Source organism: Leptonychotes weddellii, chromosome 4, assembly GCF_054177405.1.
Source record: "Leptonychotes weddellii isolate Sample4059 chromosome 4, ASM5417740v2, whole genome shotgun sequence".
Classification (NCBI taxonomy): Eukaryota; Metazoa; Chordata; class Mammalia; order Carnivora; family Phocidae; genus Leptonychotes; species Leptonychotes weddellii.
In genome coordinates this window covers 152,058,266-152,080,385 of record NC_138372.1, presented here as the reverse complement: position 1 = coordinate 152,080,385, position 22,120 = coordinate 152,058,266, and the positions used below count along the sequence as shown (strand labels likewise).

The 22,120-nt window shown below is 41.9% G+C and overlaps 1 protein-coding gene across 2 annotated transcripts in view; it reads left to right on the top strand.

The window, feature by feature from the left end:
- The window catches only part of EXT1 (exostosin glycosyltransferase 1), a 275,848-nt gene that overhangs the window by 82,619 nt on the left and 171,109 nt on the right, over positions 1-22,120 (top strand). The gene's annotated exons all lie outside the window — the stretch shown is intronic.

Sequence of the window (22,120 nt, the reverse complement as noted above, 5' to 3'; positions counted from 1 at the left end):
CCCTCTCTGAGTTCCCTTGCCTGTCCCTTGTTCTGTTAGTTTCTCAAACAGAAGTCTTCCCTGGTTCCTCGTTACATAGTTACCCTGCTATGTGCCACATAGTTTCCTGGACTGTTCCTTTATAGCACTTACCACAGTGTGTAAATTCTGTATTTGTGCAGCTATTCCGATAGCACTTCCTCCCTCGTATTAAACTACAAGTTCGATGAATTCAGAAATTTTTTTCTTTCCTTTCCCTTCCTTTTCTTTCTTGCCCTTTTATCCCTAGAGCCTGCGCATTGTCTAGAATATAGCAGGTTCTCCATAGATAATCGTTGAATGATGGATATCTGAATAAAAAACAAGTGGGGAGCTGGATGGATGGATGAATACATGTTGTAGAAGCTTCCTTTGGGTAGGAAGGAAATGCTGTCTTTTGGGAAATAGTTGCGCTTCAGTATCCAAACACATTTTTTAATATTTAGGTTCTAGACATTTCTTGTTGTTTTTAGCCAATTCCTAAGAGGTCAGCCATCCTGGAAAGGTTGGTTATAAAGCATTGTCAGGAAAAACCTTGGCAGTTCTATTGGGTATTAACTCATAGTGCTTACACTTTCTCACCTTTCTTGATCTATTTTGTTTCAACTGTGGTTTATTTTTTCAAACATGAATACCCCCTATTTTTATTTTGCAATCTCTCCCACACTGTCATCTCTCAGGGAGGCATCCAGAATCTTAAAAGGGGAAGATCCGAGATAAGAGGAAGGGGAAAGTGAGTGACTGCCAGCAAGACTTACAGTCCGCTGAAGGCGAGAGCCTCGTCAGATCTGCGTTCCCAGCATGTGGCACAAATTAAGTGCTTAATGCGAGGTGTGAAGCAGAAGCATGACAATGAACAAATATGCTGGAAGAAAAAGAAGAAATGGCACTGCTAATTCTGGAACTGACATTATCATTAACGAGCAGCTCTGTTTCTTTGCTCAAGTCTTGCTCCTAATAAGCTTCTAGAGCTGCGTGTTACTGCTGCGGTGACTTTTTCTTCCAAATTGACCATCGCTTCTTTCCTGTTGGGTGTTTTCATCTAACTCCTCAGTGTTCATATTTGGTCTCTAAAAAAGAAAGGAAAAATAGGGAGAGTTTGGAGCCGGGGCAGGACACTGACTAGGAATAGCTATGCAGCTGGACTTGGTGTTCATTCACTTTTGAAGGCTGAGGATTTGCTGATGATCACCACATTTTCCTTGTGGCCTGGGAGTCGGTTTACATTTCCATCGGTCCACTTCCTGCATCTAAAGTGGTGGTGGTGGGGGAGAGGTGAGCCATGCCTGTCCCAAAGCTCTCCCTCTGCTGACTGAGCTTTCTCCTGAGCAGAGCCTGGACAGGAGTATTTGCTCCTCTCTCTCCCTTTGCGTTCAGTGGGGCAGCACCATGCTTAATTGCCGATGGTCAGGGACATTCCTTCTTAATAAGAATTCTTGAATTTTTTTATAATTAGCCTGTTGTTTGTATATCGGTAATGTGACTGTAGTTGAAGGGCTTGAAAATAGTTTAATCTCGTTTAAGTCAATGATTTCTCCTTGTTTATCTGATTCTCTGCACACTTCCTCTTTTCTCAGCCAATAGGAAAGTCAGCCTGACCCTAACTCATCCCAAGTTCTGAAACTCTTTTGCTCTTTTATGGAACATTTTGAGTATGTGTATAACATTCGGTTATTTTCTAGGAAATAATGGGACCTCGCCTTGAAATCTTGTGTGCTTTGTGACTTGGTTTATGACACCAGACGGAAGCGGCAGACTTAAATCCTCTAGCCACCTGGCTTTCTTTCCTACCCTTCATTTGTTTGGCTTTTGACTTTTGATAAAGTTCTCACACATGAAAAATATGCCCGGGTGCCAAGCCTTATGCTTGTGAACATTGCAGGATTTCAAAATATTTGACCCTCACTGGTTTCCCCAGGCTTTTTTTTTTTTTTTTTTTTTTAACCTCCGTCAGTGATAGGACACACTTTCTTTTTGTCATAAGAAGTAATTGGTTGTTTCTTTTAATCTGCTCAGCTGCATTCCAGAAAGTAATAAATCTTTGAAATTATTGAAATAATGAGCTATAATTATAGACGTTGCTGGGTTGACCTTGGGAGCTAATCCTAGGGAAATTGAGAATTTACCCTTTTTTATATACCCCCCTGTTCTTCTATTTTTTTTTTTTTGTTTCCCTTATTATAGATTCATATATATCAACTTCACCGATAACCAAACCAGGTTATTGCTCTTAGGTAACATTATCTGTACCTGATATGAAAGCTGTGCCTGAGGTTTCACTGATGGGTCAGTTTCCCTGGAATTTTATGAGTCCGGAGGCTTACTGAGATTCTTGGTTTTCAGCCAAGTTTCTGTTTCACTGCAGGTGGAAAAACTGGATCTGGCTCCACATTCACTAAAATAGGTTGATCGGGGCCACTCAAATGATCAAGAGGATAGTGTGGGTTCCAGAAAGCAAAGAGCAAAAAGATTAGGACTCCGGAGTTGGAGGATGAAGGGAGACACGTAGGGTCTGGGCAGATGGAGCGTGGAGCGGTTCACCCAACCCCAGAGTGCTGGCACTGAAGGGCACCTCTCTGAGCTAGAAGGAGGTAGTTTTAGTTCAAATAAAGGGAAATGGAAGGTCTTTGCTTAGAGGATAGCAAGCATGTCGAGCTTATTATCCCAGGCAACTGTGCAGTCTGGCACGCCAGGGCTGTGTATTCAAGAATGATTTAGGCAGAACGCAATGATGGCTTCTCGACATACAGGCACCTCCAGACAACACCTCTAATCTCTGAGTGCACCGTCACATAGCCAGATGATTCTGTTGCACACATTATGTTTTGATGCCCTTGTCAGACATAAAGTCTGGTGGAAAGTAGACTTCTGGTCCAACCCAGGGTGACAGTTTTTATATTCTTAAAATTGGCCATCTTCCAGAAGTCTCCATTTTACAGTGCTTATATCTCAGTAGCTGAACTTCTGCAGAGAATTTTTATTTGAGTCATAAATTTTTAATGTCAAAACCTTCCTGACAATTATTAGCTAAATGTTTAGTCCAAAAGAGAGATTAAATACATATATCTTATAACTTAGCTACCAAATGACTTAGCCCAGTGAGGATTTTCAGGTTAAAAGTAGTTTCATAAGACTTTGGAGAGAGACACCTAAAGAGCTCATATTTTAGTGGTCATAGCAAAACCTGTGTATTACATTATCAGCTGCCTGCCATATGAAAAATATGTTCATAGAAGCAACCCAAAGTGTATAGTTAGGCAGTTCTTACCAATTAAAGCTTTCCTCTTTAAAAAAAATTTTTTTTAATAAAAGTTCATATTTGCACAATAAATGATTTATAGAGAAATTTTAATGTGTAAGCTTTCCACCGAGTCTAACTGAAATTAGAAAGCTTTGAAATGAACTCATAAATATTGTTGTAATATACAAAATATACTGGAAGCTGTAAAATGTACAGCAGTTTATCACTGAAAAGTTAAGCTACATTCAAGGGTGTAGATTTGGTTTAACTCTGTTTTCCCCACATGGCTCAGCAATAACTTTGTATGATGCTGAACAATCTACAAAGTACCTTTTATGTATATCATTTTATTTGATCTGTGTAACCAACCCTGTAAAGTCAGGAGGGGTCGGCGTTACCATCCTGGTTTTATAGCCAAGGGACCTACGGTCACGAGAGGCTAAGTGACTTGTTGGAGGGTCACCGAGTAGCTAAGTGAGGGCTGAAGCACGCACAGACTCCGTGACTCACAAATCCAGGCCTCTTTCCCTTCAGCCATGCTAACCCATAATATAATACCATTCGATCAGGCACAGTCCTGAAATAACCTCAGACAGTGCTTAACGCCGAAGGGCATATGCTGTGTTTTAATCAAAGAAGACTATGACAGCAAGGATTAGCTGCACTGTCCCTGTGTCTAATGCTGGATAGCTGCGTATTTGAAAAAGCTCTATATTTGCATCTTTGATCAGATAATACACTAAGCATTGTTTTATAGAGGATTAGCCTAGCATCTGTAGCATGTTTTAGGTAACACAATTAGAATGGCTCTTGTTTTATGTGATGCCCCTAAAACCACCTCTAACCTTGGACACATACATCAGTAGCTAGGTCTGGATTGAAATGTAGCTCCGACATTACAGGCAAAGGTATGCAAAGGACAGACCACGAGCTGTCTCCAATTCTAGCAAGGGGACAAATTTGTAAATAGGATCTCTAATGTCAGAGTGAACTCTAAGAGTGTCAGCGTGAACTGTTTACATTTTATGTTGCTGTAGGAACTGAGACCAGATGGGTCGATTGCATCTGTCGATCATTTCCAAATGAAATTTTATTAAAATTCTCTCCAGACAAGTGTTTTTATAAGGATTACTAATAAAACCTAAAATATAGATTTCAAGTTCCCTTCTTTTATGAAAACAAAACCAAGTTCTTTTTTTTCCCAAAGCTGTTGGAAGAACATTAAAATGATAACTGCCAATAAAGCTGGAAGAGGAGCAGAGACTGTGAATAATCCTCCAAATTGGTAACCAAGGCTGACTGAGCGGCCAGCGTTGCTGGGAGCACTCTTCCACGTTGGAATAATCAGGGTTCTGGACATGAGACTCTTGAAGAAGCATTCCTCATGCATTGCATGTATTGCTTCTGGTTACTTAACCACCATTTCTTAGAAAGCAGTGGCAGGGGTGGGGGGAACAAAGCAGGATCTGGAACCTGGATTCCAGATCCCCAGTGGGTTCAAATCCTGACTCTGCCGCTTACCAACAGAATAAGTAACTTTGGGCAGTTGTTGAACCTTTGCATCTATAAAAAGTGATGCTGACAGTAATCCGTATCAAGTATTTAAAGTAGTTTTTGGCCCACAGGAATCCTCATTCTGTTCAGATCACCAGATCTGGTTAGGAATGGTGGGGAAAATGAGATAAAGATGCCCCTTTAAGGCACGGTAGAAGACCATGCCTACGGAAGATTTAGGAATTGCTTTCTGGGTCCAGATGAGGTGGGATGAGTAGTCACCGGAAATGAATCTTTCCTGCAGTGGAGCCAGAACCCACCATTTACCTGAGGCTCTGCTAACAATTTAATGTTGGGTTGCTCATTATTAATCATTATTCCTGTTCAGACAAGCAGGTGTCTGATTCACACACACACACACACAGAGTCTCTCTTTTTCTCTCTCCACGCACATGCACACACATGCACACGTATGTACACCACATCCTTTTAAAGAGTATAACAGCTCAGAGGACTACTGTATGGAAGTTTGAGTCTCTTTCTCCATGTCCACCTCCGTTTTTGAGTCCCTTTCCTTTCCTGTCCACCTCCTTTTTTGTACTGCCTTACCTTAACTGTTTCTAAGTGAAGGGGAAAGGAATCAATTAAAGGGAGAGAAATCAAAGGTTTCAGAAATGAAGAACGTGGATTTCCAAAGCCACTCACATTGTGCCAAGTTATTTTGTGTATATTTCTTTAAGTCCCCCCCCCCCCCCACCTCTGGAGCTCCCAAAAGCACATTGATCACTTTTTACAGCTTTTCCATGATAGGTGCAGTAGTTGCTTTTTTATTGAACCATAGATTGCAGCATTATAAAACACACTCATTCAGAGGAGTAATGAAGGCCATTTTTAATTGCACTTGGGAAGCGGGGCGCTATTATTAAATTATACCTGCATCTGTATTGGAAGGAAGAGAGAGAAAACCAGATCATGTTTCTCTCTGGGATTTGAGGTTTCCCAGAGCTGAAGTGAATTCAGGGCTGCATGACAAAATTTGGAACTCCAGCCTTTTGGGATTGTGAGTCAGCATTTCCCCAGTCCTGTGATTAACCTCACATACGCACAACTATTGCAAATCTACCGACCAAGAGGTTAGTGATCTAAGTTATTCACTGGTGGGTGACTGACTATATACAAAAAGGATGCCGCTGCACACAAGTTTTTAGTTAAAAATTTTGTGTATCTACACCGTATTAGTTTGCTAGGGCTGCCATAGCACAATTTATAAACTTGATGGCTTCAACAGCACAAACTTCACAGTTCTGCAGGCTAGTGATCCAAGATCAAGGTGTCAGCAGGCTTCCTTCTGTGGGCTGTTAGAGACAATCAGTTCCATGCCTCTCCCCTAGCAACTGGTGGTTTACTGGCAGTCTTTGGTGTATTTTGGCTTATAGAAAGAAGGCCCCAAACTCTACCTTTATGTGTGTGTGTGTGTATCTGTAGCCCTCCAAATTTCCCTTTTTTTATAAGGATACCATTCATTGGATTAGGGGCCCATCCTACTCCACAATGACCACATCTTTACTAATTACATCTGCAATAACCCTATTTCCAAATAAGATCCCATTCTGAGGTACTAGGGTTGGAACTTCAAAATATGAACTGGGGGGGTACACAACAACCCATAACATATATCTGTAGATTTGTTTCTATTGGTGTATATATCACAATGTTCTGCTATGGGTTGTTGAGAATTTCTAAGAAGTGTGGGAATTATCTGCAAGAAAAAAAATTCTGTGCAATGAACAGCACTAATTTCCTTCTTGACATTTCAGGGAAACATTCTGGAAAGTGAAATTGCTCTGAGCCGATGCATGGAAAATCCTGTGCGAGAGCTCATTCCTTTTGTTGCATTCTTCCAAAGATTCCTTTGGCAGCCCTGCGTTCAGTCCAGATGCCTTCCACATCCAGTGGTTTAGGCATGTGTGTACACGATTGTGTGCAGGGTTGTGCGAAGCCAATTACGGTTGGAAACAGTTGCTTAGCCGGCAATTAGGTTCCTCGCAGTCTCGAATTACACTGCTTTGCATTAAGACTGTGCAGATTTGAGTTTCTTTGGTAATTTGCAAAAGCCATTTTGGGGTTATAACTAGAAATATAATCTTCCAATTGGGAGGTTTTCTATCCAATACCTGTTTTGTTCATTAGACTGCAGGCCCATTTTAAGTATTTTTCAAAACCAAGGGCAGGAGTGTTTGCATGCCAACCAGGGGAGTTGGAAATCCAGAGGCAGAATTCTGAATCTATGTCTGGTCCCCAACCCCAGATTTTTTCAGGACCCAGTCGTGGCTTTATTATTGTTTACTTTAGCAACTCAGGTAAAAACAAGAATCAAATAACTCTTCTGTTACATATAAAACCTGAGGTTTTGCAAGAGACAAAACCTTTCAAAAGTGAGATCTGTTGTTTAAATATGAAGTAGTATTCTATTATTAACCCAGGCCAGCCAAGACCCACTCTTTCATTAGCATACAAAAGAGAGGAGAATGCATGAGGAGAATGAGGTAGATTTTACTTCGTGATGTTTTGGAGTTTTAAAATTCATCCTAAGGTGATCAGATTCGGATCCAAGGAGACAAATGGATAGAAGTATTTTAAATTCAAGATGACGGACATCTTCTCCTTAGAAATAGGATGGTACCAGTCCAGGTGGGGTAAGAAGATGCTACATGTTGACTTTTTCCCCTCTTTCACTGGAAATTTTATAAACATCCCCCACAGACAGACAAGTTCGCCCAGGTGGTTGAAGCAGAGCCTCCAGAGGCTGCTTGCGTCTCCCTTTTGGTCGCTAACTCCGAGTTTCAATTGTGTTGAAAACGTGGTTTGTTTTCTCCTGGCAGTAAATACGGATAGTTTTTGAGAGCACACTTCCATCGTGGGGATTCTTCAGTTGTGGGTTAATTTTGACTGGGAGCGTTTTCGTGCGTCTCGTCCCGCCTGCTGGAGGTCGGGTTTCGCCCCTTAGAGTTGCGGCTTCTGGTGCAGGACACAGAGCTGAAGATGGCGGCAGGGACAGGGTCCTCCTGGCTGCTTGCGCACCCGGGCCGGGATCTGGTCCTCTTCGCCTCGCTGCTGTTGTGTTTGTTTGTTCCAAGGCTGCTGTCACCAAGTCCCACAAACTGGGGGGGATTTAAACGACAGAAATTTGTTCTCTCACAGAGCTGGAGCCTAGAAGCCCCAAACTAAGCTGTTGTCAGAGCCAGGTTCTCTCTCAAGACCCCCAGACTTCTTTCCATGCCTGTTCCAGCTTCCGGGGTAGCCCCAGATGCCCCTGGTTTGTGGCAGGATAGCTCCAGTCTCTGCTTCCACCTTCTGTGTATCTGTGTGTGTCTCGCTCTTCACAAAGCGTTCTCCCGTCTGTCTCTTTCCTTTTCTTACAGGGACTCCAGTCATATTGGAGGGAGGACCTAACCTGCTCTAGTATGATCTCATCTTAACGAATTCTGTTTCCCACAAGCCCAGTTTGAAATAGGATCACATTCAGAAGTACTGGGGTTGTGGTGTCAGCGTAGGTTTTGGGGACACAGGTCAAGCCATAACATCTAGCTTTCCCTCATTCTTGGTTTACATGTCCCCTTCTCTGGGAAGTCTTCTGTGATACTCCTTTCTCCAACTTCTGGCCTTGATGTCCCTTTTGACACCAGAACTTCCTCACTGTAATGCTTTTTAGCACATCTCCTAATTGATTCTGTGTTTTTACTCTCTGTTAGACTCTAAGCACCCTGATGTCAGAGATAGTTTAGGATTATTTTAGAAACATTTTTTCAAATTCTTGGAAGTGTTACGTTATAGAAGTACGGAGACCTTTATGCATTTTGATGTAACTTAAGATACTGGTAGCAAAGTCATCTTTATCATCTCTCTTGGGGGAAAAGGGATACTTACCAGTAAAGGCAAAACCACGGGTGAAACATTAACCCCTCTCCCTAGTTTTTGTCAGTGTGGACAAAGGCAGTTTCTAAATCCTTGGCTTGAGATCATACGATCATGGAACAGATGTGGCATCCAGCACTCCGGAGGACTGTAAGCAGCTTAAAGACTGTTTACTGGCCATGGTAACATTACTTCTGGTTGCCTGTCTTAATTCATTTTAGATTAATCTGTCTTGTAGTTCGAAGGAAAATGAATTGAGTCAGTAACTTCAAGAGTTATGTAAAATCCGTACAGTGCTAAATAATTGAATGGGGTTTTATGTACGGTCTTGAAATTGGAATGTCAATTTGACACAAACGCTTCAAAACAGAGTGTTAGATGAGCTGATCTGTTCCTCATATAAAAGCTTTGAAACTTTCATTCCTGTATCACTTTAGAACTTGCCATTCCCCTCTCTCACTGCATAGTGAGGGCCCATTCATTTTCCTTGAGGACGTTAACTTTAGGAAAGGTGAGTCTGCCAGTGTGGCTCCTGGGCCCGGAGTTGAGAGTTTGAGGTGATGGTGTCCAGACTTCGGGGTGCTGCCGGGTCACCCAGGGAGTTTGCTAGGAAGGATACTTTCTGTGCCCCACTCCAGAAACTCTGACTCGGTAGGACTGGGTTTGGGTCCAGGAAGGTCCTTTGGAACCACTGGTGGTTCTCATACCGACATCCTCAGACCTCATGCAAAAGAAATACTGGTTTAGGGGATGTGAGGGAAGAGTATGTGAACTCAAGATGGTTTCCCTCTAAATATATGTATCACAACTAGATGGATCAAATATTACGTTGTTTTTTTATTTTCTATTTTCTGTTTTTTTTTTTTTTTTTTGAGTAGAAGGGGGTATTTTGCCAACCCAGAGGAAATAAATTCTGGAGATTTTCCCAGAGATCTGTGGGGAGGAAGGCTAAAAAGTTATTCTTACCAAAAAATATATTAGAATTCTATTTTCAGTCCCTTTAATCCCATTTTACAGATGGGAAATACTCGAGGCTCAGAGAGCAATGAAAACTAACATTTGTTGATCACTTAAGAAACAAAGCAGCTGCAATATTCATTGTTATTATCATTATCTTTATTTCATTTACCCTGTAGAACAGCCCTGTGAGGTGTCATCACCACTTAACAGGTATAGAAAGTGAGAGGTTGTTCAGGTAACTTGCAAGGATTACACATCTAGCTTTTGGTCGAGTTGGGATTCACACATAGCTCTATTTGACTCCAAAACCCATTGTCTTTTTATTACAATAGGTAGATTTAAGATCTTTCCATGGCTAGTGTTGTCAGATAAAATACAGGATGCCCAGCTTAAACTGAATTTCCAGTGAACAATGAATATTCTTAGTATGGCTCAGGAAGTATTTGGGACATACTTCTATTAAAACTTTGGTGGGATATACTTAGACTTTTCAGAATTAGTGGGGTATATTTATTCTTAAAAAATTCATTGTTTATCTGAAATTCACATTTAACTGGGCATCCTCTGGTTTTATTTGCTAAATCTGGTCACCTTGTATATGGCTAGTGGGTTTCACCTTATAGGGTTCTATCCTGACTTCTGACTCCAAGTCCATTCCCTCCTTCTTTCTAAGTGCTGCATTCTGCCCTAGTATCTTGTGTTCTTCCTTCTCCTCTTTGGGGCTAAAAAGAATGGTCTGTCCACTCTGGTCCTCTATCCATAGGTAGGTAAATCATAGCTTAGGTAAGAATAGGAGCTGCCTCAAGTCAGAACACCTGGACACAGCTCACACTGCCTTCACCCATACCATGGGTATTTTCATGTGCTTAATTTTAGAGCTAAGAGCAAGAGCCAGAGTCAGGTACTTTCTTAGTGATGATAGGAAGAATCAGGCCACCCCTCAGCCACAACAAATTTAGGAAAAGGCTTTTATTTGGGGTATGATTACAGTCAGAGCTGTAAAGGTGAGTTGGGGGGGGGAAAAAAAAACTTCCTGCAGTAAAGTTTTTGTGAGAAAAATAATTGTTTTTTTGGCTAACATTAGATTCAATGCCGGATAATCATTATTTTCCAGTTAATGTTAGACGGAGGGCCTGTTATGTGCCGGGCAGTTTACATGCCTCATTCTCACGGGCTGCCCTATGAGGCGGTCATTATCAGCGGCGCCATTTTTAAGGAAGCGGAAGCTGATAGAGAAGTGACGACGTGACGCGCAGGACTGGAGCCTCAACCAGGCGTCTCTCCCTGCAGCCCTGTTCTTCACGGCCCGGCGCCACCACCACCGCTCGCCAGGCACAGCCCCCTGGCTGCAGGCTGTCCTGTCACCTGGCCTCGTAGGATCCTGTGCCCTGGCGCCAGAGACCCGCCGCCCAGGAGGGTTGGGGGAGCCCTGCCCCCCCGGCGTGCTCCGGAGGAAAGTGGGGGCGTGCACGCGGCCACCAGAGTTCGCTCCCTGTAGTTTTAGACGGAGAAGCCTCCCAGGAACGGGGCCTCGCAGACGTGCCTTGTGACACGTGACCTGTAGCGAGCTGAGAGACCACTGTGACTTCTTCAGGATTTAGATGGTGGCCCCGGGGGGCGGGAAGTACTGTCAGATGGGTCCTGTGTGCGGCGGAAGCTTCCAGCAAGCTTTTGAATGCTGAATGATTGCAGACTTGCTTTGGACTTAAAACTGGCGTCTGGCACGCGGGGAAACAAAGCTTCCCTGCTTCTGGTGAGAGCTTTGAAAAGTCTGCATCTATGAGTTTTCGTTTATAAGTAAATGATAATGAAGCACCTTGAAGAAAAGAAACACATCCAGGGTAGTAGTTGATGCTGTTGTGAAGAAAAAGCATGAAGACTGAGACTAGGACTTGAGACGTGCCCTGGCCTTGTGCTCCTGTCCCGCAGGTGTGAGCCTCTCCCTTCGCACCGGGGCCAGCTGCTTCTGATGTTCTCTGGTTCTCCCTGGTCCTCTGACGGCAGCAGACGTCCTCCCTTCTAGAACCACTGATAAAAACAGAACGCTTCCCGTTTCTAAGCAATTAAAAGGCTTCCTTGAAATAGATCAAAGATGCAGTTGGGGATTTGTCTTTAAGGTAATATTAACTGTGTATCAGAGGCAGGGCAGAGTGAAACCTGATCCTTGAAAACCAAAAGCCTTCCGAATCAGAAAAGGCGGGGGGTGGGGTGGGGACAACAGTGCAGGGAATTTTGGAGTCAGACAAACCAGAAACGACCACCTTCACATCTGTGATTTGGGGTAAGTTGTCTTAGCTTCCCAGGACCTCACATTTCCTAATCTGAAATAACACTGGGAACGCTGATCTCAGAGAATCGTAAGAATTCAGCTGAACATTATATACAAAATACCAGGCACAGGCACTCAGACCCAGGATTCACTCAATGCTTTTCTCCTTCTCCGGCTGTGGGCTTGCCCTCACTGGTCCTCATCATATTAGGGTGGTGGGAAATGGATTTTGATTTATAGAAATCTCATTTTATAGGCACTTTTTAACTTAAAAAATAGCTATTGCATAATTCCAGGTATTCACTCATTGGTGTTCATAATAGAAATATTTTGTCAAAGCCGACTGTATTCCAGGTACTCCTCGAGCCACTTGGGGATAGGATATTAATGGGGCAGGCATGATTTCAGCTTCCATTCCAGGTCGGGAGATGGTTAATAGGCAAATCAGTAGAGGGATTGTGCTTTTAAAGGCAGGTGTCATCGTGCGGGAAAGGGCTACGAGTGGATTTAGCTGTGGTGGCAGGGAGGGCTTCCCCGAGGAGATGGCTGCTTTGTTTGAGCTGACCACTAGCCATGGCTGCCGCACACACCCTTCCCTCCTGGAGACTTAAGTTTTCTGTCGTGCGTCTTTCTGGCTCTCACTTTTCTTAGCCCTCTTCTCTCCTTTATGGTTGCCCTCCCAGCGTCACATTACCGAACAGAATAGAAATACCCACAGAAAGCTACCGTTAATGTAGCTCTTGCGTCGGAGCGTTACCGGGAAGCTCAGCACCATGAGAGCCGGCCACCACAGTAGCTTCCAGCGAAAGGAGAAACTGAAGCCTGAGATGGGAGAGCGTGAGAAAAAGGGAAATGCGAGCTGACGGCATTCTTGAAAGTTTCATGAGGTTCTGTAGACCCGTGACAACATGTGGGGGCCCACTCTGTTGCTCGAGAGATTTGGGGCCTTCAGCCAGGCTAATGGAAGGCTCCCTGCAAACTGAGGTGCTCTGTAAATACACTCCTTGATGGTCCTGAAAGCTAATATCAGCACTTAACTGTGCTAAAGCTTCTCCTTTTAAATAGGTGTGATGGATTTGGGGAGGTGAGTGTAACACATGCAAGTAAAATTTATGTGGGTTTTCTTTGTAAACAGCCACAGTTGGAAGTTTCCCCAGCTGGTGGTCAAAGTGCTGTTTTCTTCTTGTTATTTTGCTGAGATCTGGGGAGAGGTGAAGTAGAGGTGGGGGTGGGGGGCTAATAAGCCAACAAGTGTGAAAATATACGTGGGTCCTGCTGACTCTTGAGTCCCAGTATGTCTTTTTATAGGCAAGTAATGACACCGAGGGGGTAAAGACTGCTCTGACTTACCATCTCTCTCATACATGATACAGGGTCCGGCTGTGGGCTTGCCCTCACTGGTTCTTAAGCCAGTCCCTAACTCTTGACCACCTCCGTCCTCTCGATACACTTCACAGCCTCTTCCCCTCTTTCTTTTTTAATGGACATGCTTCTGGTGCAGGCAGATAGAGCCCCGATGTTGGTGTGGTGTGTGTGATACTCCGTGCCATTCCGGAGCCTGCAGACGTTGGCTGGTATCTGGTCGCTACTTGCTTCGACCTAGTCTCTTTCACCCTTTTCTCACGCTGCCCCTCTGTGCACCAGAGCCATGAATCACCTAAGACCTCATTGTCTAGTACTGAGAATAGGGACATGTGATCTTGGCCAAGTTGTTGATGTTTCTTCCAGGATTGGAGAGATAATCTGGGAAATGTAGTTTGGCTGCCAAGAATTTGGCATTTCCAGGACACTTTGGTGGTTCCTTAGAATAACAGAGGAGAGTATTAGAATCTGGGAGGTGTGGTTATTTTCCCCAAAGCAGCTCAGAAGCCACTTTGACCAGAAAGGACTTGCAAGCTTCTGAGGTTGCTATTGTGCAGTGGCCTTTGGGGCACCTGGGGCTTCTAAACCCCTAGGCTGAAGCCAGTGGACACCTCATTTCACAGGTTGATTTCCCCAGTCCTGTGGGATTTCCAGCAGTAAACCCCTCTTCCACTTCTTAAATGTCCTGGCAGTTCTACCACTAGGAATTTATCCCACAGATATACTTACATAGATAGGAGATGACCTGGGGAATTAATAATAATCACACCTAACACTTACTGAGCACTTACTGGATTTCAGGAACTAAGGATTTAACAACTTGAGAGATAGGACTGATCGTGTCTTTATTTCCAGAGGCAGGAAGAAGTTAAGTAACTTGACTTTTTTTTTTTTTTACTACACTTTTGTTTTTAGTAGCAGATTGGAAACAACCTATTCATTGTATGTCTAATTAAATATAACGTTCTTCATTCATGCCATGGAATACTGTGTAGCCAGAGAAAAATGGTATTAAGTATCTTCATGTGTTAATATGTAAAAATCTCCACAATATAGTAAGTGAAAACAAGCGGGCCTGTATATAGAATATAATGTGCTATAATTGTCTATGGGGTTGGTTGGAAGGAAGACGATACCTTTTTAAATAATATCCAAGAGACAAATGGTAATGATTATGGTAGGAAGGGCCCCGACTGGCAGAGACACGGGAAGAAAGGAAATTTTTTTCACTATATTTTTTTTTGAACTACGTGAATATATTATCTATCCATGATTACCTAAATAAAGTAAAATAATAATGATAAAAATCTCTGCAGCACTAACTATTATGGACAAAACATGAATGAACTAGCTGACTTTGTAGTTAAAACAATAAAATGACCTACCACAAATGTTTATTGGCCTAGGCACTTTCCGTACATTATTTAATCCCAACACCCCTTGCATGGTATATGTTATTATCACTGTTCACAGGTGGGAAACGGAGGCTCACAGGAAACCAACGGGTAAAGGCCCCAGCTCTGTCAGGTGGCCTGGCTAATTCTGAAGCCCATTGTAGTTTGATTATTCCATCTTGGTGGATCCTTTGCACCTATTTGAAAGTGCATCTGGGCAAAGTAAGTTCAACTAATTTGATCAAATTACAAAACCACATGTTACTAGGTTAATTTGAGGGCTCAATGGTGAGTTGGTTATGCTTTAAAATGTCCATCTCAGAATATGAGACCCTTGATAATGCTTTTCTAAAATGAATGCTTCTCTAAATTATTTTATTCTTTATTCCTTTGAGATCTTATTTTTAGGAATAAGACTGTAGAGTCCTTTTGTCTGGTTTTTCTGCTCTGGGTTGTTCTGGCAAGATTCAGAAACTGGGAAAAATGATATCTCGGATGATTTGTGTCCCTTCATGAAACTGTTGGCAAACTTGTGTGTGTATTAGGTTTGCATGGGGGCATTTTTTGCGGGTGAGGGGTAGTTTTATTCCAAGTTAACAGATGTTTAGGTTACCCTGAAGTTGCTTAGGGCTACTGTAACTTCATTTACCCTCAGAGGGCATAGTGATTCTTATGTGACACGTCTGCAGACCTGTTTTCTGTGGCCATCAAATGGTTAAAAAATAGTTTAAAAAAATGGAATTCATTACCAACTCCACCGATTGGGAAGTTTCACAGAAGTGCCTGGGTTCAGTGCTTAGGTAGAAGAATCAGAAAGCCTGACAGCGCTGGGCTTGCATTTCCACTTGGTACCAGTCTTCTGGAGGCGCATGGGGGGTTGTGTTCTCACGTTTGCATCAGATCACACTCCATGTGAGTCAAGCCCAGCTCTAGTCTAAATGGCATCGGCTTGGCCTGAGGAGAAGTGGGTTCTAGTTTCTTTTCTCCCTAAAGCAACTCTTACAATGATGCACATCATTTTTTGGCTGATGATGGAAATGAGACTCTGAAATATTAAATGACTTTAGCCCATGTTGCACAGTGAAGTGGATTAGAATAATATGAAACTTGAACTCAGATCATCTGACTTTAAATATTTTCTTCACCAAACCACAGTGGTCTCCCATTATGATTTTTATTTGACCTTCATAGCATGACTAGAGATAGGTAAAGCATTCTATCCATTTTTCAGATGACCAAACCAAACCTTGGTACTGCTCTGAAAAAGGAAGGTGCCAAAAGGACAGCACTGGCATCCAGTGCCAGGTGTTCTGAATCCAGACACCATACCCTTCTAGTTGTACCCACAAACTACATAGATCTGTATGAATTCGGAGCTTCTTCACAGCCGAGACGTTAATGATTCCAACATATTTGATTCCAAACAGAACCAGGAAAGGTGGAGGGAGCCTCATTGTTGATGCTGTTTTAGAATGAGTGGGAAGTTCCTGGGGTCAGATGTGAGCAAGGATAACAGATTGCTTTCTAGAACCCTATGAACTTTGATGGGGACCTAGGTGTATCCACCTGGAAGGATTTATAAAGACTACACCTCAATAAGTACATGTTAATGTTATTTTAACTGTGTTCTTCTAGAGGAAAAGGGATGTTGTGCCATATGATACCAAGTTAGAGATGGCTGCTTGATGGCGAGGTCTTATAAGCCCCTGTATAGTGATATTTGGATCACATTAATTAATGCCTGTATCCCGCCACTAAATTTGTCAGGTGGAGGTTCTCTGCCAGGAATGAAGAAACATGAGGTGTGCTATTTACCTGGATGAGGTTGCCTGTTGAAGAGTTGGCAGGCAGCCAACAATCTTCACTTACACATAATGGGGAAGAAAAGGAGTAGAGAGGGGACCCAGTATTGCAAAGACAGTAGGTACCTTGCTGAAGCTCCTGGACTCAGAGCCAGCCTGCCAGGTTTAAATCCTGGCTCCATCTCTTACCAGTTGTGTGACCTTAGATTGTTCGTTTATTTGACTGTCTGTCGCCTCCTATTTCTCCTCTGTAAAACCGAGAAAATAAAAAATTCATAGGCCATAGGGTTGTTGTGAAATTCAATGAGTTTACACGTGAAAAACATCGAGGACAGGGCGCCTGGGTGGCTCAGTTGGTTAAGCGACTGCCTCCGGCTCAGGTCATGATCCTGGAGTCCCGGGATCGAGTCCCGCATCGGGCTCCCTGCTCAGCGGGGAGTCTGCTTCTCCCTCTGACCGTCTCCCCTCTCCTGCTCTCTCTCTCTCTCATTCTCTCTCAAATAAATAAATAAAATCTTTAAAAACAACAACAACAAAAAACAAAACATTGAGGACAGAGGTTGGCACCCGCTAAATAGTGCATAGGTACTCTGCTGCTGCTGGTTTTTATCATTGTTGACATGCCTGTTTCTGAATTGCTCTGTTGTAGCAGACAGAGTTCGGGGTCTAGAGCCAAGAAAGTGGTGGGCATGGACACTGTAAATGGGCCCCGTCTGGGGCTTCCTCTCCTAAGCTTAATGTGAGGACATTAGACGAATCCCCCATAGTCTGTCTAGCTGCAAACAAGTCTGGGATACCCTTCTATCACGAGAAGCATTATTAAGTGCTTGATGATCTGTGAGGCTGGGGCATCCCCTTGCATACAAACCCCTGGCTATCAAAAGACAGGTGACCTTGGGGAGGAGCATGAGACTTGACCTTGAGTTCTGACCCTATCACTCCCGAGCTCTAGGATCTTGTACAACCCACTTTTATTTCAGGGCTTGGTCTCCCTCACCCCCATCTGAGAGTGGGATAAAAATATCATCTTTCAGGATCTGTGTGGGGAATAAATAGATAATGTTTGGTAAATGTCCAGAGAGTGTGGTGGCCTTGGAGATGCTCAGTAAGTGGCCTCGGCTCTCAGTGTTATTATCAATGAAAAATTCTGATCTCAGATCCCGGAAATCAAAAGTACTTTCCCCTAACTCCTTAGGCAATATTTTTTGCCTAAAATCATACAGATTGTGTATTACTTGGAGAATGTGGGTAAACAAATTGCAGCCAGGCAGGGGGTGACGTGCTTGAGATTAAATCAAAAAGAATTTCCTGGGTCTGTGAAGTGAAGGAAGTTCTTGATGGCAGTGGTGGTTAGAATACGGAGGAACCGAAACCCCATGTGCAGGACCAAGGATAATGCTTGGACTGAGTTTAGTTGGACTGAGTTTAGTTGGACATCTACCCAGACCTGTGCTTTGGGTCCAGTTCTTCCTTTCAGTGGCTTAAAGATTTGGAGTGTCTGAGCGCTTCCTCCCCAGCCAAAAACAGTTTCATTTTTTTCCTGTATTTCGTCCACACTCTCTTGCCTGCATTTGCTGATGCATTCGGTAAGTTTTGAGCTTCAGGAGCGCCTGCCTGGCTCAAGAGCATATGATTCTTGATCTTGGGGTTGTAGGTTTGAGTCCCACATTGGGACTCTTTAAAAATATGAATAAATTAATTAATTAATATTTGGCTTCTACTATGTGTCAGGTCATGAGGTGCAACAGTAAAACACACATGCTCACACATACATATCTATATGTACATATATGCACATGTGCACGTGAAACCCTCCCTTTATAGAATTTCCATTCTAGTTGAGGAGGACAGAAGTTGTTTTGTTTTGTTTTTTTTAAGAATTCGGTGATTCGTATAGTTTGTTCTCCTCAGGGTTGTTGTGAGTTTCTCCGCATTTTTTTTTTCCTCTGTTATTTGGGAGGCTGTGTCTTCTACTTCTCTTCTTTGAAGGACTTATGCAAAGTTCATAAATCCTCTTCCCACTGTCCTTAAGACTTCAGGAAGCAAGGTGTGATCCACAATTCATTCAAAATTTTGTTAACATATGAGAATGTGGTGGTAATCTTGTTTTTCTATTTGTTGTGCTAAAAGCAAAAGTATAAATAAGCACACAAAATGTGAAAATATACCTGTTTGAAGTCAATAAATATGAAATGAAGTATATTATTAAGCTATGCTGGAGGTCAGTTTCAAATGTATTCTGTTTTTTCTGTGGGATTTTTCTTGAGAAATTTAGTAACTAGTGGGTTGGTATGTTGAGCAATATTTAAATTGAAATCAAAGTGGAATAAATCTATTTTGTGACCAGAACATGTATGTCTAATTATAGAGGAATAAAATTTGCTGACAATGAAATTAAACTTCAATTTGAGCTTGTAGATAAAATCAGCAAAATCTCTGAGCTTACCGTGCATCTGGCTGGCCCATAAGGGAACTAACGGTTTTCTTTTCCATTTCTTTGTTTCTAGCTTTTTGCCTCTCGACTTGAGGAGTCCAGATTCCCATAAACATTGTGCATAAAGGTCTAATAGTGCCTGGGAACTAGAAAAATCTCATTCCTTAGTGGCTGGTTGGAACTTTAGAAAACATACAAACACATTTATTTAAGTCCCTTTAATGTGAAGATAATAGTTAACAGTGTGTCAGAAATGACACCTTTTTGAATGGAATTCATGCTAAGGAAAAATGATTTTGAAAATAGTTTATGGATGTATTTCCATTGTTAGATTTTTTTGCTATAGAGAGTGGAGGGCCCCCTGCCCCCTCAAAGCTTTCCTATCTTCTCATTTTAAAACATTAGAAAATGACTATTTTACTTTGAAAATCTGCCAACAAGAATCTCAGTGGCTTTCTTTTTAAAATTCATTTGTTTTCAAGAACATTAGGAGAGTAACAGTATATTAGTGAATTTCAGTAGACCCTTTTCTCTGAACTTGCTGGGTAGGATTTATCATCTCAGTCATGGTTATTTACGTGTAGCCCTAAATGCACTTCTTCTCTTTAGATTTACTTTTTTTTTTTTTTTTTGAGAGAGAGAAAGAGGGCTGGGGAAGGGGCAAAGGGAGAGGGAGAGAGCCTCAAGCAGACTACCTGCTGAAGGCAGAGCCCAGCACAGAGGCTCCATCTCACAACCCTGAGATCATGACCTGAGCTGAAATCCAGAGTCAGATGCTTAACCGACTGAGTCACCCAGGTACCCCTCTTTGGCAGCTTTGTTATTGTAGCCGTAACCTCATTAATCCCAAGTGTTGGGGAAAACTTTGAATTTCAAACCTGATCTTTGAATGATTGGCTTGTAAAATATAAACAGTATAAAAATAATGAAGCATGTTCTATTACTTAGAGTTTTTACTAAATTTGTTCTTACTATTAATAAATAAGATATTTATTTTAAAATATTGTATGTTAACTTTGTTCTTTTTATTTGTGTACATTTCATAATATGTATTTTTATTGGTAGAGTAGAACACATATATTACCTAAAAATAAACCAGTATATAGGGGCTGCATGCTCAATTTCTTTTTTTATGAGGCACTGGGTATACAGTAGGGAATTAAGAAAACTAGTAGTTGAGATGATATCCTATGAATGCCAAAGGGTTAATAATACTTCACTCTCGGGTGTGTTACTCACCTGGCAGGGACCTCCCAGGAACAGGCTCATTGTATGTTTTATTGTAGATATTTTATGAATGACATGCATTTTTATTATCGAGTGAGGAAAAACATACATGATAATGGGGAAAGATTTCTCCCTTCTTAGTCCATCTTTTCAGATCCCCTTCTCTAGGATATGCTGAACTCCCAGTTTTAATTACGTAGACTGGGAGATTTTGCTATGTATGGGTCAGATTACCTTTTTTAGAGCATGTAAGATCTCCCTTCCTCCCTCCTTCTCCCTCTCCTGGTCCCCTCCCTCTTTCTCTCCCTCTCTTTCATGGAAATAATGTTAACTCCAGTAGCCATGATATGATGATTTCCAAGTGCTCTATTTCTAGTTATAGTTCCTAAGGAATTTTAAGAAGGTTTTGGTAAGTGGCACTTGGCCTCTGCTTAGCTTTTTTTCAGATTGGCTCCTTGCCAAGGACCCATAAGATCAATGATGCGTGTAGTGCCAAAGGGCAGCTGCAGGGTCAGGGCATATTTATTGCTTGCTGGGGCATGTTATTGACCACTAAGAAGTTAAACAGTGCCTTCTAACAGCGGCTAAGACATTGCTTTGGAGTCAGGAAGACAAGACATCACCTCAGGCCACTTCCGTTTACATGAACGGGTGTGCAAATGGAAACAAGGCTTGCAGCTCTCGGCATCCCATGTTTCTGTCAGAATTTCAGCTTATTGGGTCATGGTGGAAAGGTCTGCAGACAGGTCTATGATGCTATGCATTTTTTGACTCAGCCCTCCTTAAGGTTGACAGGGATTGTTCATTTTGAAACCTCTGTAGCTACACAGAAGTTCACTGCAAGGTTTTGCTTGGGTGAGATGTTCTGGTTCGTGTTTCCTAATGCTGATAGATTGATCTATCTTCTATCTATCTGTCTACTATTTATCTTCTTTAAATACACAAACCTATTTGTAATTTTCTTTCCTTTGAAAGTATAAGTTAGCATTAAATGAGGGAGGGACAGGAGAGATTTTGGTAACATTTGCTGAAATACAAGCACATTTTGCCTATACCTCAATGAATAAAGACTCAGATGTGCATTAATCAGGAAAAAATCAAACTATAATAATATAATAATATATATTATATTACATAATAATCATATATAATTATAGGTTAATAGAACATGTTATATTTAACCTATAATTACATGTTATTATGTTATAACATAACATATGACATATATATGTGTATTTTTTAAAGAAATATGTAGTGAAAATCGCCTTTTCACTTTATGTTGTGTTCTGAAGCCCAACTCTTCAGGTTTATGTTCTGGCTGTGAAAAAAATAAAAAAAAATTTTATGAAGTTTTAAAAGAATATTTCTTCTCTCAAATGAAAAAAAGTACTGTTTTTGTGAATTATCAAAGGAGGAAGGAGAGGCTAGAGCAGGGAAAACAATAGGAATCCAGACTCCAAGGCCCTAAGGAGTAAAAACTAGTGTTTCTCAACTCATCTCCCCTACCCCCAAAGTAAGATGATAATTTCATTTTGGTTCCTCAAATTGAAATAGCACTGAGGATTAGGTTTGTGTAAGCCTCGCAAAAGTTTGTGATTCATGGGTTTTTCTAACCACTTGCCTTACACTGGAAATTTTTAGCAAGTTAGGGGCTCTATGTTGTGGGGGGTGGGGAGGATCGATGAGCATGGCATTAGGAGTGAAAAAAGGGTATCTAAATTAAAGCACAGATACATTTTGTATTCTGTTGTTTAATCACATTTAAGGAATCTACAAAGGTGATGACCGGCGTGTGTCTGAGTGAGGAGAGGGGTCAGGGTGGGGACACGAATCTTCGTGACCACCCCGTACTTCGTGCAATTCTCCTCTCTATATGATCGAAGTATAGGAGTTAAATTGTGGAGCATTTCATATCAATTTAACCAGAGCCGTCCTCCTTTAAAATCGGAATCAGATATTGACTTGTTTGTTAGTTGGGCATTCTTTGGTCAAATTTTCATTGTT